This window comes from Furipterus horrens, unplaced genomic scaffold (assembly GCF_987537825.1).
Source record: "Furipterus horrens unplaced genomic scaffold, mFurHor1.1.pri manual_scaffold_2, whole genome shotgun sequence".
Taxonomy (NCBI): Eukaryota; Metazoa; Chordata; class Mammalia; order Chiroptera; family Furipteridae; genus Furipterus; species Furipterus horrens.
In genome coordinates, this window is record NW_028327172.1 from 196,843,142 (window position 1) to 196,850,936 (window position 7,795).

Sequence of the window (7,795 nt, forward strand, 5' to 3'; positions counted from 1 at the left end):
AACCATCTATGGAAGTACTGATAGAGATCTCTAATACTCAAAACTGCTGAGACCTCTAATGCCACAGAAAAATGTTTGACACAAAGGTTCTGCTGGTCATACCACAAATAAACACTCAGCATCTGAGTATCAATCTCCCTGTAACTTTCCTGGATTGTGTTGAACTTGTTTTATTGTGAACTGAGATATACACACTGTAAGGAAACTTCAACCTCCTTCAACAAAACATGAGAAAGATTTTTTTTTCTAGTAGAGGTCACTGATATGCCAGCAGGAAAGTTCAAGTGGCTGAGGCAGCAATAGACCAATTTTAATACAAATAGTGTCCTTATTACACTTCTCAATCTCATTTGCTCACTGCTCTAGCTTGTGGAAGGAAATAAATATAAATGTTTCATAAACAACTATGTATTTGTGTCATTAGTAATTTCTATTATTATCATCTGCCCTTTGACATTTTGAACTGAAGTTTACCTGTAACCTTCATCTAATAACTACGATAAAACAACTGCTAAAGAAAACACAGATAAAAAACATAACTAATATATAGATATTAACTAGTTTTTAATTTTTACAACTCATGTAATTTTCCAATAGCCCATGCAAGGAGTAGTCATGGAAGTCTTCATGGGCCCAACAGCATGTGCTCTCTCTTGCCAAGACTGATCTAATTACTGACCCTTTAGAATGTCTGAACAATTAGGAGACAGAAAAAACACTGAACTCTCAATATGGTACCTTGCTTCAAAGAGAACATATTTTTATTTACTGTGTAATATATTGCCACAGACTTAGTGGCTTAAGACAACATGCATTTATTCATTCCCAGTTCTGTAGGTCAGAAGCATAGGTGAGCTCAGCTGGACACATCGTAGGGCAGAAGTGAGGAGAACAGACCTTTGGAGTCAGACCAACTCAAAAGCAGAGTCTTGAATCCCAACTCAAGACACTGATTTTCTGAGACATCTTAGGCAAGCTGCTCAAATATTTCAGTCTCCATTTCCTTATCTATAAAATGTGTAAAATTAGAATTTCATTTTCTAAAGGTGATTTCATAAGTACCTGACACATAGTATTGTATACGTTACTTATAATTGTCACCATTATTATTGTAAAAGAAAATATTAATGAATAATAAATAAGATCAATTGAAGAAACATCAAAAGATGATATCTCTTAACTACCAATTTCTTGGACCATTGCTATTATTTATTTTATTTTTTAGAAGGTTCAAAGTTATATTGTCTTGAGTTAAAATATTCTAATATACTTATTCCATTTTTTCTTCTAAGAATCACCTCATAATTTAAAGAACAGTTTGGCTGAGAGACATATTAAGAAAGAAATTTCCAGACAGAGCTGAATTTAAATCATCCTCCAAACACTATATTTTGTCCTTTTTTATTGAAATATTTTATCTGAAGGTACACTAAAATAAACCAAATGCTCTACTGTGTGACTATCAAGTATCAACTCTACTGCATCCAATAAAGAGCTAATAATTACTTTTAAAACATTAAGATAAAGTCATCTCTAAATACAATATCAGTTGAGACTTTCTATACTTATGAATAATCCATTGTAAACAAATGCCAATCTTAGAAACACTGTTCCAGAATATTTATAGTTACACTGAGTACAAATAAGAACATACAAGGAGCTCATTGGCTATGCTGTACCAAATGGTTGAAAAGTAAAAATGATTTTATACTGTCAGTCTCTATAACTAACTAACTAACTAAATAAATAAATAAAATCTAGTTTCTTTGTTTTTTTTTTTGTTTGTTTTGCCTGTATGTTTAGATTCCTTGTACAAATAACAGAACACTCTATTCCATTCACTTTAAGATGACCTCATTAGGAAAAAATTGATAATCAACCCTCAAATTTTATGCTTATTTTTCTACTTCCATCAGTTTCCTGACATATTTAACATAAGCAGGAATATCTTTTCACTCAATTGAGAAATTGAAGACTCAAGTAAAAATTCAAGAAAAGACTTATGTCTTGAAGAACTCTGGCAAGTTACAAGTGTTCCATGTTGCTTTTAAGTCCCCATCTCTTCTTTGCTCAAAGCCTCATGCAAGTTTCTTCATTCTTTGAGCAACCTGTGAAATTTCAGCATCCTTTTTGATTTTTACAAAATTATGGCAGGCAATAACTTTGGCAATTTTTACAGCAAAGTTCTGGAGTAGTTAGCTGGTTACTGAGTTCCTCAGCCTTCTCAGTATTCCACACTTTCACAGACTGGTCTATGCTCTTTACACAGTCCAACTTCTCAGTTTTTTCTTTTTTCACAGGGAGGTTCAAACCTGTCATGGACTCCAAAATACTGAGTTCCTTCCACTGGATTTCACCTGACAACTGTTCACTATGAGATTCATCTACATTCTTCAAGTCACCTTTTCTGGAATGTTTTCCTTTTATCCTTTTGAATCTTGAATTTGAGATTTTCTGTTCAGAGTGTTTTTTGTTTAATTCTTGAAATTTATTCCACATATGTAAGGGAATTCCAGAACAACACTCTTCATATGCATTTACATTTGCCCCTGCTTCAGTTTTTGGTCCATCTGCAGGGAAATCTCAGATCTCTGTTTTTGTAATGACCCCATTTTTATCTTCCTGTAAGTTAAGCCCAGAGTTCTTTAATGTGTCTTCATGTTCAGAATTCAATTCAACATCACTTTCATTCATGCCAGGATGCAGCAGCCCACTGCACGTTGTTTCTTTAGTCAATAGCCAGCCACCAGACAGCCATTGGTTTTAAAAGTATAAATCAAGTAAGCCATATTAAAAACAATTATCTATATTAGTAATAGGGAAATTCTTAATATATTTCCAATTTGTGCTTTTACTTATTAGTTAGTTTTGAAGCTGAGAAAAAACCGTTGTGATTTTAAATATAAACATTTACACATGTATTCTATAAGAATTCAAATAAAATTAATATTTGCAAACTTTCAGCAATTAACTCATATTGAAAGTTCACTATTTGTTCCAATACCAATGCCAGCTTTGATGTATTTTCAAATTTTCAACATATGTGTATTTGGGAACAAAACTGGTTTATTTACATACATTACTTTTGTCCCATAATATCCACAGGAAAAAGCATTTCAAATATTTAATTTAAATAAAATCAAGTGCAAACAAAGTATGGTTTCTCTGGATGTATTTTGCCTAGAGGTTCTTGAAATGTTTATAGAAAGCCCTTAACAAGATAACACATGGTAAGAGAAATATAGTAGTTGCTATTGTTAATACTGGAGTTCCAAGAAATAAATGTCCTCCAATAGAGAAAATTTCCAGTTCCTTATAAATATTCATATTTCTCCTTCCATGAATATTTATGGATACATATTTATAACAATGTTCACTAAACAGCCAAGAAAACATTCAGTTGAAAATATCCAACTTAAAACACAGTGGAAATTTATCTCAATGAGATAAATATTCTGCTAATGTATATGATAGATGTGTGTATGTTTGTGTGGGATTAAAATTAGATTTAATTTTATCTCAAAAAATAACTAAAGAACACATAACTGATGTAGTAAAATTAAGGAAGTTTTAAAATTTTTACTAAGTACACTTTGTTCTGTATTAGGCATTGTGCTGGGCTCTGGGAATATGGAAGTGAGATATGAAAATGTATATATGCATGTCTGTATATATGTAAATGTATGTATATTCCTTCTATCAATGCAGCTAATCATCGTCGGCAGCCGTCCGTCTCGAGAGATGATGGTGTAGCTTCTTGAGAGTCTATCTGCACCGCTGAGAATGGCTGTGCAGTCCGACTCGGGAGTGACAATCCCTGCCGCACTTGTTACAGGTGAAGGCAGATGGCTGTTGTTGCTGCTATTGACGCTGCTTCCGCCTCGATCTTTTCTGGACCCCCTCCTCGTTGCGCGCAGCCTCTGCGCGTGACGTACCTTGCCTGACCATGAGCCTCCAGGCTAGGCGGTCGTCTGCTTGAACTTCCCATGTGTTGAGATTGATGGAGCATTGTGTCATGTCCTTTTTGCAGATGTCTTTGAACCGCAGTTTTGGGCGCCCTGTCATCCTCTTGCCTTCTGCTAGCTCGCCGTAGAGGAGGTCTTTGGGGATACGGCCTGCATCCATTCTTTTGACATGGCCGAGCCACCTGAGGCGTCTCTCACTAAGAACTGCATGCAAACTGCTCATGTTGGCTCGCTTCAGCACCTCGGTGTTGGGGACCTTATCCTGCCAGGCGACATGCAGGACGCGTCGCAGGCACCTCATGTGGAAGCTATTGAGTTTCCTTTCGTGCCTTGCGTAGGTGGTCCACGTCTCGCTGCCATAGAGGAGAGTGTTGAGTACGCAGGCTTGGTAGATGCGCAGTCTGGTTTTCTCAGTGAGGCTGGAATTGTTCCACGCTCGCCGGTTCAGTTTGGCCATAACTGTGGCTGCCCTGGCGATTCTCCGATTGACCTCCAAGTCGACTGACAGAGAGCTCGAGATGGTGGACCCGAGGTAAGTGAAGTCGTTGACAACCTCCAGGGTGTACCCGTCGATGGTGATGCATGGGGGAGTCCCCATGCCTTGAGCCATAACATTCGTCTTCGTCAGGCTGATGGCTAGTCCGAACTCCTTGCATGCGTGGGAAAGGCAAGTGACTAGCTGCTGGAGTTCCTCTTCGGAGTGTGATGTCAAGGCTGCGTCGTCGGCAAAGAGCATCTCACGGATGAGCACCTCTTTGACTTTGGTCTTGGCTCGTAGACGGGCCAGGTTGTAGAGCTTGCCATCGGATCTGGTGTGAATGAAGACACCCTCGCTGCAGTCCTTAAAGGCGTATTGGAGGAGCATGGAGAAGAAGATTCCGAACAGCGTAGGTGCGAGGACGCAGCACTGCTTTACTCCGCTGCTGACTGGGAAGGCCTCAGAGGTTGCGCCGTTGTAGGACACCGTGCTGTGCATGTTGTCGTGAAAGGACATGACCACAGCAAGCAGATGTGGTGGACAGCCAATCTTCCGTAGCAAGCTGAAGAGTCCGCTTCGACTGACCAGATCAAACGCCTTCGTGAGGTCGCTAAAGGCGAGGTAGAGTGGTTTATGCTGCTCGTGACACTTCTCCTGCAGCTGGCGTAGGGAGAAGATCATGTCCACTGTTGATCGGCCAGCTCTGAAGCCACACTGGGACTCTGGGTAGACACGGGAAGCAAGGGTCTGCAGGCGGGCAAGAGCGACCCGGGTGAATACTTTGCCGACGACGCTGAGGAGAGAGATGCCCCGGTAGTTGTTGCAGTCGCTGCGGTCTCCTTTGTTCTTGTACATGGTGATAATGTTGGCGTCTCTCATATCCTGGGGGATGTAACCCTCCTTCCAGCAGCGACAGAGTAGATGGTGGAGCGGCTGTAGCAGGACTGGTTTCCCACTCTTTAGGATTTCTGGAGGGATTCCGTCGCTTCCTGGTGCTTTCCCGCAAGCGAGGCGGTCGATGGCTTTGCCGAGCTCTGCCGCAGTAGGTGGGGTGTCTAGCTCCTCCATGACTGGTAGGTCTGGGATGGCGTTAAGAGCAGTGTCTGTTACGGTGTTCTTCGTTGCGTACAGCTCGAGGTAGTGCTCGGTCCACCGCCGCATTTGCTGTTCCTGGTCAGTGATGACCTCACCTGTCTTGGACTTAAGGGGGGCGATCTTGGAGGGGATTGGGCCTGTTGCCTTCTTGATACCCTCATACATTCCTCGTGCGTTGCCTATATCGGCGGCTTCCTGGATGCTTCTGCACAGGTTTAGCCAATAGGTGTTGGCACAGTGGCGGGCGGTCTTCTGGACTTTGCTCCTGGCAGCCCGTAGAGCTTGAAGTGTACTGGGAGTGGGCGTGACCTTGTAAGCCAGTAGGGCCTTCCTCTTAGCCTCGATCACGGGTTCCATTTCTTCCCAGTGAGCCTCGTACCAGTCAGCGTTCTTCCGCTCTTTCTTCCCGTAAGCAATAATGGCGGAGTTGTATATGGCGTCGCGGAGACGTGACCAATTGGATTCGATAATGTCATCTGCCGCCATTCCCTCGCCGAGTGCATCTTCCATCCTGTTGATGAATTGCTGGGTCTTAACTGGGTTGCTGGCACAACTGGTGTTGATGCGTGGGCGACCCTTCATCTTGGAGTGGTGCAACCTCTTCGGCATTATGCGCACCTTGCTTACCACGAGGGCATGGTCCGTGTCGCAGTCTGCACTGTGGTAGCTGCGGGTGAGGAGGGTGCTGCCAATATCCGTTCTTCTGGTGATGACGAGGTCAAGCTGGTGCCAGTGGCGGGAGCGGGGGTGCCTCCATGACACCTGGTGGATCTCTTTGCAGCTAATTATATATATATATACATATATATATACACACACACACACACATATATATATATATGATGAGAATGAATGACACTGAAATTGTTTTGTATAGTATATTCTGACATATAGTTATTGAGAGAGGAAAGGAGGCAAGAGAGAGACAAATAGTATGTTAATATTTCTCTACAACTATGGACTACCCTCTGTGAAGCTGAAATATGTATGAATTTATTTCTTACATAAAATTGTAGGCAACTGTGAGATTTTGAAGTGCTCTATTGTCTTACTGACATTCTTAAGGCAATGTTTATCCTGTGTCCAGTGATTTCTGTTCTTCTGACTTTTGCATTGTTTTCAACCATCACAATTGTTCTGACTTTCTAGGCCCTGGCCAGTGATGTGAGGTGCTACTTGGGTCATCTGATATGGGGCATGAAGTGACTTAATAAGAGCTGCTGTTAATGATGTTGTGAGGGAGTAGAAGGAGTGAATGCATCTCTGAACAAAACAAAGAAATTTGCATTTTATGCTGATGTTCATACTCTAGAATATTCTTTATCTTGAGTTATAAAGAAATATATAAGCATAAAATTTATACAAAATATAAGTGATTTGTTCAAAGGGTATAATGAGGTACAAAAGGTTATCAAGAAGACAGTTGCATACATATGCATTCTTCAAAAGTGGAAACACATTCAGAAAGTCTAAATCCTTATTCTCAAATTTAGTCTAGATGAGATGTCATTTGTCATGGTAAAATAATTTCACAAAGTGTTCCAACAATGTCTCCTTTTTATTGGATAAATCTCATGGTAGCAGATTAAAGTCTTAGATTTGCTGCAATGCAAAAACTACTGCATGTGATCGAATACTGTGTTCTCAAACTTGAATTTCATACAAAAACTGTTTTTCACTGATAACCAATTAGGAAATTAATATTTCATGGAATAATTTTTGAGACATCTTGGTTAGTTACGACATCCACATAAGATTCACATAAACCTGCAAATAAGATCAAGACATCCCTGGCTGGATAGGAGGGAGCAATGGGGGGAAAAAAAAGACAACTGTAATTAAAAAAACAAAACATAAAATTAAAAAAAAAAAAAAGATCAAGACATGCCTGCAAATGTAAAGATAATTGAGAAATATATATATTCCACAGGAAAAAATTGAATAGAATGTTTATATTTCTCAATTTTAACCTATATCCATCTGATTTTCCCTTATCAATAATCTTCCTCACTTGAATGAGATGTGGTCATCAAAATGTAAGTCACAAAATAATCAAATATGTATTATTAAGTCCTGACATGCTTTATTTCAAATTTATGTGACTTAAAATGCCTTTAAAATTTTCCCTTTAATACATGTTTTTCTTGTTTACTTAGAAGTAAAAATAGGAGTGTGTAAATCTTTGACCTCAGCTACATCTTTCCCTTATGATATTTACACGGAGACAAAGAAACTGAGTTTTCAGGAACCAAACTCT

The 7,795-nt window shown here is 39.8% G+C and overlaps 1 pseudogene; it reads right to left on the bottom strand.

Moving 5' to 3' along the window:
- Positions 1–2,025: 2,025 nt before the first annotated feature.
- On the bottom strand, positions 2,026–2,757 carry LOC150020259 (protein FAM204A pseudogene; annotated as a pseudogene).
- Positions 2,758–7,795: the final 5,038 nt, after the last annotated feature.